Below are 11,394 nucleotides of genomic sequence, written 5' to 3'. Positions count from 1 at the left end.
GTTACACTTTCCACAGGGTCGTGCTATTGCCACCGCCTCATGACTGCAGGCTGAAAAAGCATCTCAAAGCCTGAAGGTGTTAGTGCAGTCGCTACCCGCAGCTCCCATCCCAGATCGGCTGGGGATCCTGAAACTCCATGGGGTTTCCAGAGAGAAGCAAATATTAATGCTCCCAAAATCACAAGGGTCCCAAGGGGCAGCAGGATGACCAAAGTCATGCCTGACAGAAGCTCACTGCTGTGCATCCCAGTCTGGTGTCACGTGGCTTTCTCTGGTACGTGCCTCTCCAGCCAAAATGAGGATGCAGAGAAGAGATTGTTGTCTGCTGTGGCAGCAGTGGCTATTTTCCCATTGAAAAGAAAATTTCTTCCTATGTACAGAAAAAGGAAACAATAAAACCGTCTGTACAATAACAAATAACCACATTATTCGCTGTAAATTGGCTGAGATTAGTAGCTCGATATGAAGTTCTCAGATCGCAGAAACTGACTCTTAGAGTGAATAGCTTTTAAATCAATTATATATGGATGGATATTAATAAAGCTATAGCAATGGGCTGAAAGAGTGCACACACAAACACATAATCCTAATTCAGAACACATACATGCTGCCAGCTTTCTCTATTTCCTACTCTATGTCTTTTGACTGCAAAAGCCACATTATGATCACTTCCAACTCTAGGTATCTTAATTTGGAAATAATCGCTTCAAAATATGTTAACGCTTTAAGCATCCCACACAGAACTGATTGCTCTGAGATCTCCATTATTCTTTTTAGCATAGTGAATGCACACTTAATATTTCCTAATAGTTACTAAGAAGCTTAAGGCAGAAAAGGCTTCTAAAATAACTCATGCTATTTTAAGAGGATCCAATTTAAACAAGTGCCAGCTAAAATATTTCTGGACTGAAAAGTTTTCTATAACAACTTGCAAATGCAAAATCAGTCATCAGGACAGTTCTAGCTACCATCTCTCTTGTCACAGATCTATACTTCTGTCCAGCTAAAAATTCCTAGTTTGAAAATAGGAAGGTGTGGACTGAGCACTGATTTTTATCCAAACATTTTAAAAATATCTTCATTTTTTTAAACCATAGCTTACAGGCAAGGTCAAAGAATTAGTCTACCCAGGAGTTAGTAGAAGGCTTCTTCCAGCAGCTGCTGGGGGAAATGGAGCTATAGCTTCTGAACACAGGATTGCTGGTCAGGATCCTGCCAGTGAAAGTTCAGGCCTATCACGGTCAAACTCAGCCTTCTCCGTGTACCTCACAGGCCCTGGGTAAGGTCGCAGCATCCCAGATAAGTGCATTTGCAAGTTCAATACCAGAAGACCCAATGCACCTACTCTATTTTTCATTCTGGCTCCTCTTTTAAATTCCCACTGCAAAGCACACAAAAGCTTCTTTGCAGTAAAAAAAGGAGGAAAATGTGGACCTGGACACAAAAAGAAGGTGAAAACTTGATGTCAGGCATGCAGATGACAAATCTGCTGGGTTGTTTTGTTTCCAAACGGTTGCTATTAAAGCCTGTTGGAAATGTCATATTCTCTGTGCATTTGAAAGTAAGGCTGCAGATCTCAGCCTCTGCGTGTGTTTCTAAGCACCTGCCTTTCAGCAGGTGGTATCCAGATTCCAGGCTCTCACCACAGCTTCCTGTAACACTGTGTCCACTGAAGTCAAAGAGTCTGTGATAAACAAGTACGGATGTTCAGATATGAAAGGTATGAATCATATGCTTAAATGCTCAGGCAGGCAGGGAAAGGTGGCACATCCTCTTCGGATGCGGTGCCGCCACAGGTTCTCCTGCCCGTGCTGCTGCTGGTCTGGGCCAGGGACACAGCAGCCCCTGCACAGCGTGTCCAGGTCCCAGGCCACAGGCGTGTGCTTCTGAACAACCTGGGGGGCAGGTCCCCTCTCACAGCAGCTCGCCCTGTCCCTGCACTACTCCCCAAACTCCTCTGCCCCTTTTTTCATAGCTTATTCTTTCTATTCAGCTGCTTTACTCCCAGCACCAAATATTGGTCCCCCTGGGGCAGAGGATGAACTTTGCAAGTGGAAGCAGCAGATTGAATTGCCTTTGTCAAGAAGCAAACAGGGAATAACAGCTGCTTTAGCCCCAAAGAAGTGGCTGTCAAGAAGCAGCAGTCCCTTTCTGGAGAAGCTGAGGCTGTACAGGTCTCCAGTGCAACATTAGCTGTCATAGAGCAGAGCCCAGCACACAGGAAGATTTGAATCACACCTTGATGCTAGAAACTTAGCGAGATCAGTCCCACCAGGGATGGAGGAGCCACAGCAGAGCAGCAGAACACTGAATTTCGAGCTTGCACCCACACGCATCACTTCTTCCTCTGGCTCAGCTGGACAGACAGAGCACAAGCTACCATGGAAGTTCATGCATTGCGGCTTTAAATAGCAGCTAATCCCCAAAGTCCACAATCTCAACAGAAAGCTGCCTGAGGAAAAACATTCAACAGCCTGCAAATCCCAAATTAATTCATTCTGATCGCTGCTGCCAAATTATCTCAAGTGGATTAATGGCAGCAGATAGCAGACAACTAAATGTAAGGGCTGGTTTTCAGCTTGTCATTCGGTTCACCAGAAGACATCTCAGTATGAGCTCCATGCAGGGAGCTCCGGCTGCTCAGACCCTGAAGCAGCCTTTGTCAGACAGGAGGCCAAGGGCTGGGGCCACGATTCAGCAATGTGTGTGGGCATGTGCCCCCTTTCAAGAACACAGTGAAAACCCACCGAAATCAGCCTGTGGAGAGACCTCACTGACCCAGGGCAGAGTTTTACACCCCACTCCAGCAGACGCTGCAGCTGCTCACCCTTGTGTAGTTGCAGTGTGGCTGCCCTGGCATAAGCACCAAAACCTGACCTTGGCCATCCACATCTGCAGAGGCTGGCCTTCTCACCAAGGATCTCAGAAGTTCCCATGACCTGCCTGCCACGTTCAAGCTAAATTGCACAGCACTATGTGAGGCCCCTGGGATAGATCATCATGAACTGTAAGCAACAGTGACCTCCAGGCAGCATCACAGATAGGAGGTTTCTGTCTTCTCTCACAACCTACCTATGCCAAAACTTCCCACTCTGAAAAATAAAATCTCCCAAACCAGCACTTACTCACCTGGGAAAACAGTGGTGGCTTTCTGTAGCGCAGAAGCCAGCTGCAGAAATTAAGAGCTTCCCATCTGCCATTTCATTTGGGAACTCTTGTCCTTTGGCACCCCTGGGCTCCTCCAGGCAATGTCCCCATTGACTCACCTCATTGAATGACCTCCAGAGAGCAGCATGCCCAGCAGCCTCCTACCCGCTAGATTAGATGCTGGAGGTCTGTGTGCACCTTCAGATAGCTCTGTTTTTAACAAGCCACAAGCCTGTTGTAGCTCTGTGCTGCTTTTCTTTCATGCTTTCCTTCTGGACCACACATACCCCTGCTCACTCCACACAGAGAAAAATTTTTGTCTTTTCTTCACAAATTGTGTTTGAGGTCATGTGAAACACCTGGTCTTGAGATCAGGGAAGTCCTCAGCAGCTGGAAGAAACCATTGAAATGTCACCTCTCGCACACCAGAGGAGCAGACACACCAGAGGAATCGCTCCTGTCTAGACACTTACATGAACATGGATGTTCACAAGTCTGGATGGGAATGCTGAGCCCTACCTCAAGGGACAACAGTCTCGAAGGACACCAGTCAAAAGCTCCCCGCAGAGCTGCAGGGATTGCAGAGCCCTTCTCTCCTGCATGTCAAATGGGAGGGAGATGTTTTCAGTGCTTTGTCCAGCCCACCTGCAGTGAAGCAAGCTGGCTTCTACCACAAGCCCTTGCAGAAGGCCACATGTCAGGAGACATCATTAGTCAGGGTTTCTGGAAGGTTGCACATGTTTTCCTTTGGCTTCCCCCACACACACTTTTACCACTGGTGCTTCCCTCACATGGATGTCCTTTGTGTACACATGCATACAAGAAGAACTCGCCTGATTTTTACCTTAGCTAATAAAATTTGTTCTCTCCCCATGCAAGCCTTGCATCATTTCTCTCAGTCACAGTGCAAGAAGTCATGTCCTTTCCAGATCTGACCTGCAAAGACTGTCCCTGTGCACATGGACATCTTGCCTGGATTCCTGCAGATCACACTACGAGCTGTGCTGAGGACAACTTTCCTTGATTTCCCACGAAGCTCTTCAGCTTGCATAAGACATGTAAATATTTACAGCACGCAGAAGAAGACAGCTCACTAACTGGTGGGGAGGGACCTCAGCTCCAATGGACACTCAGCTGCTTCATATGAAGGATAAAAGAGTCAACAGAAGATGGTAAAAATATATACCAGTGATACTGGGGTAAGTAATCCTGACTGCCTGCGAGCTGGAGGGTGTCACACAACTGTCCCCTTTTCTTCTTCATGTTGAGCGCTCTGATCAGAGGGCTCTAGAGAAAGAGCTGCCATTGCCACTTCTCAGCCCCCTTTTGTGACTCATCTCCAAGTTCTCCACTTCACCTCCAACCATAAAATCAATGTGGCAAATTCAGCCTGAACTGGGGAAGCTGAGCATGGCTAGAAGCTCATTTTCCTGCAAATACATTACTCAGACATGACAGAAGAAAGTATAGGCTAACTCTTCCCTTTCTATCCTCATGGCTCTTCCTGTGGGACCAGAGACTGGACCAGCTACAGTTGCCTGGCAGTAGCATGCCACCAGCCTCATCAGTTACCAAAGTCAAATACTGAGTTTTCCTAAGTGTTGTCTCACGTGACAGATTGTAGCTGTGAAGAAACATGCAGAAGAGGCAGAGTATGATCTCTGTCATTTAATTTACGGGAACAGGATCCCAGACAGTCCCCCCACACTCCATGTGTGTACATACCAAGGCAGTAATTGCCGTGTGGAGGTAGAGGCACAAGAGTACTATCTAAAAGAGCTTTTCCCTCTCTTGAAACCTAGCTGGGTTTCTTTCACCATAGCTATGTGAAATGCAGGAGATGGACAAACATATACACAGAAAGGCATGCACAAAGATGTGAGATGCACCCTGAAAGAGGCACGTGACAGTGGTATTCCCACAAGCTGGCTTGCGTGCAGCTGAGTAGCGCAGGGACTCAGCAGCTGCAGTAGACATAGCAAGAGAGAGTAGATGTATGGAGGTAGAAGGGTTATCAAATAAATAGGCAAAACAAGCAAATACACATACTGTCTTCCACTTGCAGAGATCTTGCATATTCTTGTAAGAGGCCATGTCAAGAAAAGAAGGGGTTTCCCAGGTATAATACATCTTTGTAGATTGCTATGGTTTTTCTTTCACCAGCAAAACCTTCTCTTTTTAAAGCAAAGAATTTCCCAGCCACTTTCAAGTCTTTCAGCTTTGTTCTTCTTAAAACAGGCTTCCCTCCTTCTTTCACAAACTGTGCGAGGGCCTTTCCTCACACGTTACCTTCAGGGTGCAAGCAACTCAGGGAAGTAAGGGCCATGAAATGAGTGTTTTATAAAACATTCAGACATGAAAAAGGAGATTGTTTTGTACTATCAACTCTAGCAATGCTCAGAGCATAATGTCTATGAATATTTGTACATTACCTTTACAGCTTTCCCAACCCCACCCTGTTTTTCATAGAATCATAGAATCATAGAATGATTTAGGTTGTAAGCGACCTTTAAAGATCATGTAGTCCAACATGCCTACAATGAGCAGGGACATCTTCAACTCGATCAGGTTGCTCAGAGCCCCATCCAATCCGACCATGAATGTTTCTTGGAATGGAGCATCTACCACCTCTCTGGGCAACCTGTTCCAGTGCCTCACCAACCTCATCGTGAGATTTCTTCCTTATATCTACTCTGGATCTACCCTCTTCCCATTTAAACCCATTACCCCTTGTCCTATCACTACACCCCCTGATAAACAGTCCTTCACCATTTTTCCTGTAGGCCCCGTTAGGTACTGGAAGGCTGCTATAAGGTCTCCCCGGAGCCTTCTCTTCTCCAGGCTGAACAACCCCAACTCTCTCAGCCTATCTTCATAGAAAAGGTGTTCCATCCCTCTGATCATTTTTGTAGCCCTCCTCTGGACCCTCTCCAACAGGTCCATGTTCTTCTTGTACAGTGTTTCTACCTCCACTACATCAAGACCCAGTGGTCTGAACACATCTGTAGCTGTGAGGATGACCATGACAGGATCCCATGAAGCGCTGGCTAGTCAGCAACCCAGGCTAAAGATTAATAGGCAACACAAAACACTATGGGATCACAGCACCCTAAGCTTGTAATGTGAGGTGCTGCTCATGAGAAATCATGCAATGTAGAACAGAATGAATGTTCCTCAAAATAGAGAGGAAAGGTGCTCAGTCAAAGCAGGCAGTTTGAGTTGGTAACTCTTACAAATGCTACTGCTCTTCAAACTGGTCTAATTTTCCAGCACCGCTCATCCTGTCCAGACTATCTTTCCAACCCTCCTTTTACTTTCTTGGTATTTCAATTCAGGAACAGAGTGGAGTGAAGCCAGTCAGAACAATCCCTCTACAAACACCTTCAAAACAGATTTCAACCTAACTTTTTCATGCTACCACCAGTAAGTTGAAGGATCACTGCCTGACAGTGTATTCACACATTTCCCAGTCTTCCTTTCTTTTTCCTCTGTTTGTCTTCCTGGTGTTTTCTATGACCCATCTGGCTACTTCCATCTGATTCCAAACACTCCATCCACATTGCTTTTCTACCTCCACCTGTCCTCACCACTCCTTCTTCTTCTCTCCTGCCAAGCCTCTCCCTCCAATGACCAGTACTGCTCAAGGATGAGATGCTGTGTGCTTCTGCTGGTTTCAGTCTGCTAAATGTGGACCCCGGCCTTGAACACAAAAGTAGTTGGATGTCTGTGTCGTCCCTTGAGAGGGCTTTCTCCACATGCGTAAGCATTTGCAGGATTGGGATCTTTGATTCTCAGACCCTTGAGTCAGAGAATGCATCATTCTCTTTGCATGATCAACAGTACTTAAGGCAATTACACTCAGAAAATAATACTTAATATGCATATGCCTACATAAAAGCAGCATGACACTGACATTTCAAATGCAGAATTAAACTGATTTGGCTTTTATTTTCTAAGAGTACTTAAGGCATTTTAAACAATACAGCATCAAACAAGCAAAATATTTCAATGATGGAAGCTGGAAATTATTTGCAAGCTAGGGCTGTCTTGGCAGTGTGAGCAAAACTCCCCTGATTTCAGTGGGAATGGAGCAAGGCCATTAAACAATAATGGTAAAAAGCCCATTCTGGGCAAACTGTATCTTTAGAGGTTTTTGGGGGGATGTTACATGTAACAAAATCTAATTGATCTGATTAAAAGAATCCAGCATTTTGAGTTAAGCATCCAACAGCAGGTGAAACACTTACAGAGAAGTGACACTTGCTCTGTATTCAGATAAGGCATTTTCAAACCATTGCATATAAAAATACGAACTAATTATAATCTTTACATCAAAGAGGAAAACTGCCCAATCTCTGTGCTTTTCTTTCAGCTAGTCTACGTTCACTGCACTCTTCATGCAAATGAACACATTTGCTGCAAATGGACTAAAATTACTTTGCTAATTATCTAGTATTTTATCACCAGAATTTCAGGCTTTAAATAGCTAGTTTGTGCTATACCTGTCTGCTAGCCATGGTATAGCACGTAGTATCACAGAATCATAGAATGGTTTGGGTTGGAAGGCACCTCAAAGATCATCTAGTTCCAACCCCCCTGCCATGGGCAGGAACACCCTCCACTAGACCACGTTGCCCAAAGCCCCATCCAACCTGGCCTTCAACACTTCTAGGGATGGGGCATCCACAATCTCTCTGGGCAACCTATGCCAGTGCCTCACCACCCTCACAGTGAAGAATTTCTTCCCAACATCTAATCCAGATGTACCCTCCTTCAGCTTAAGGCCATTACTCCTTGTCCTGTCACTACACTCCCTGACAAACAGTCCCTCACCATCTTTCCTGTAGGCCCCCTTTAGCTACTGGAAAGCCACAATTAGGTCTCCCTGGAGCCTTCTCTTCTCCAGGCTGAACAACCCCAACTCTCTCAGCCTGTCCTCATAGGAGAGGTGCTCCAGCCCTCTGACCATCTTCATGGCCCTCCTCTGGACTTGCTCCAACAGCTCCATGTCTTTCTTGTGTTGGGGCCCCCAGAGCTGGATGCAGTACTCCAGGTGCGTTCTCATGACAGCAGAATAGAGGTGCAGGATCACCTCCCTCGACCTGCTGGTCACACTTCTTTTGATGCAGCCCAGGACATGGCTGGATTTCTGGGCTGTGAGTGCACACTGCCGGCTCATGTTGAGCTTCTCATCAATCAACACCCCCAAGTCCTTCTCCTCAGGGCTGCTCTCAATCCATTCTCTGCCCAGCCTGTAGTTGTGATTCAGATTGAGCTGACCCATGTGCAGGGCCTTGCACTTGGCCTTGTTGAAATTTATGCAGTTTGCATGACCCCACCCTCTCCAGCCTGTCAAGGTCCCTCTGGATGGCATCCCTTCCCTCCAGCGTGTCGACCACACCACACAGCTTGATGTCATCACTAAACTTCCTGAGGGTGCACTCGATCCTGCTGTCCATGTCATAGAATCATAGAATCATAGAGTCATAGAATCATAGAATGGTTTGGGTTGGAAGGCACCTCAAAGATCACCTAGTTCCAACCCCCCTGCCACGGGAAGGGACACCCTCCACTAGACCACATTGCCCAAAGCCCCATCCAGCCTGGCCTTAAATGCTTCCAGGGACTGGACCTCCACAACCTCTCTGGGCAACCTGTTCCAGTGCCTCACCACTCTAAAGAATTTCTTCCTAACATCTAATCCAGATGTACCCTCCTTCAGCTTAAGGCCATTACTCCTTGTCCTGTCACTACACTCATGGATAAACAGTCCCTCACCATCTTTCCTGTAGGCCCCCTTTAGATACTGGAAGGCTGCAATTAGATCTCCCCAGAGCCTTCTCTTCTCCAGGCTGAACAATCCCAGCTTTCTCACCCTGTCCTCACAGGAGAGGTGCTGACAAAAATGTCAAACACTGCTGGTCCCAATACTGACCCCTGAGGAGTGCCACTCGTCTCTGATCTTCACTTGGACATTGAGCCATAGACCACAACTCTTTAAATGCTACCATCCAGACAGTATACTTTTGGCATCATTGTGTTGGCTCTACCAAATTCACCATAGGTCGAGCGAGCAGGCTCTACACAGAGGTTTTCCAGGGGATGCAGAAGGAAAGACTGAACTTTCTTTAACTGTATGTCTGTGCTGATCTGCAAACTAGGAGAGTACTGTGTGTCCTTTCTAGTAGCAGACAGCCCTGAGGTGCTTCCACACACTATTTTGTGAAGAGGAAAAGGCTTTCACCCCCAAGTCATAGTCCAAGTCACAGGCAGGCTGTGTGGCATTTCTGTCTCCCTTTCTGTTGGGGTGAGAGTCTGATGCAGCCAGTTTCACATACACTGACAGATGCCACAATGTGGAGAAGGATGGAAAGGGTGTCTCATTTCTACCCTGCAATTGTACTCAGTAGCCAAACCAGACAACAGCTGTCTGGCCTCCACCACAAGGATGCCAAGGCAGATCTGCAGGTGTTGACCGCAGTCTGAGTTAAGAAGCCTACATCAAAAGCCCAGTAAAACTCTACTACTGAGGCACATTTTCCAGGTGTCTCCACCTACTATGAATATGAAAGAACTTGCAGGAGCTTCTTCAGTATGTATTTAAAGAAAGCTATTCCAGGACCAGGGGAACTAGCAAAGCCTGGTTTCAACATCCATCCTCTGCCCAAAGCATACCTGCATGGACCGGTCATACAGCTGTTTTTACGTGGACTGGACACTAGCTAAGTCCTGACTACCCAGTTTTTAGTGGAGGCATGCCCTGAGATTCTTGTCCATGACACATTGCTGATGCTTAGCAGAGAGAAATGGGAACTCACGTTATCCCAAGACCTCTGCCTTGCTCCATGTTTGGTTGAAACAGGTCAGCAGTATGAATAAGGTCACAGATATTTTGCTTCCTTATGTCCCCTTTCTCTCCCACCAGTAAAAGTCTTTCTGAGTAGGATGTTGAGATGAAAACATACTGGAAGTCAGCTGTTGTGAGCTTATGTGTAGGTGAACCATCGCTCCCAGAGAACTGTCTTGATTTTGTGGGCTTTTTTTCCCCTGGGGTTTTCATAAAATGGCTTCATTTTGGCCTGCTCAGAGATGTCGCATGTGTTACAAGGGCAGATGGGATCACTCCCCTGGCCCTGCCCACCCTGCAGAAACTGCCCCACAACAGGAAAATTCCTCCCACTTGCCTCCCGTAACTCTTATTTTGTTTTGCCCCTGTGCCTCCCTCACATCACTCTGCCTTCCTTGAAGTGCTCTTCCCATCCCACCTGGGACTCATCTCAGCCCTCTACTGAAAGCCTCAGGAAGGAGCCCCAGTGCCCTCATAGGACTTCCCCAGATGCCCCTCCACGCACCCAGACCTGAAGACCATGGAGCTCCTAACCACCCTACAGGGACCTGCTTCTGGGAGGCCAAATAGGCGAGTGAGAGGGGAGTGACTCTCCACATATTAATCTTTAACATGCTTCACACATGAGGCTGTGCTGTGTAAACCAAAGCTGTCTCCCATGCTGCTATTCACGGAAGGATTTATCACATGCAGGTATTTTTGTGCAAGTACCTACACGAAGTGCTGTGCTGCAGTCTCCTCGGCACTATGCACATGTTCACCTCCCGTGGCATATCTCCACAGGCTAGCCCAGTAAGTTTATGGGAAAGCGGGCGGGAAGCCTAGGATTTCTGTGCTGCGGCATATTGCTAGCAGGATTAAACAGGCAACACTGGACACTTTCTGTCAACACCCACAGTAGGTATGTGTGAACACCAGTGAACTGCAAACTGAACTCACCTGTAAGATAAGAGGTCTGGACACCAGCAACCAGAGCATGGCTGCAAACCTCGGGGATTCCCCTGTCTGGGTGCCAGCAGCAGGGGGGGGCAATGGAATTTTTGCAAGGTATTGGATAAACTATCTATGCAAATACCTGTGTAGGTGTGGATGTGTGTGTGTTCCTTGAATACTGATCAGCGGGGGAGCAGGATCAGGCTGTCAGTGCTGCTCACCATCCTCCTTGCTGCCCACTGGAGCTCCAGAGCTGTTTCCCAGCCCATGGGCCCTGTCCCACACCACTACCAGTCTCCTACCCTGAGCCAGGGTAGAACTTGGTATTTGCCCAGGCTGTACTTCATTTCTCCAGTCTGCCACGGTGCCTCCAAAGGGTAGCCCTCCCCTCCACAATATACACCGCTCCCCCAGTGGGCTCGATCTCCAGACTTACCTTGGTCTTGCCATCCCTTCATTCAGCTAAG

This window comes from Balearica regulorum, chromosome Z (genome assembly GCF_011004875.1).
Source record: "Balearica regulorum gibbericeps isolate bBalReg1 chromosome Z, bBalReg1.pri, whole genome shotgun sequence".
Taxonomy (NCBI): Eukaryota; Metazoa; Chordata; class Aves; order Gruiformes; family Gruidae; genus Balearica; species Balearica regulorum.
The sequence above is the reverse complement of the archived record's forward strand: the minus strand, read 5'-3'. Positions refer to the sequence as shown.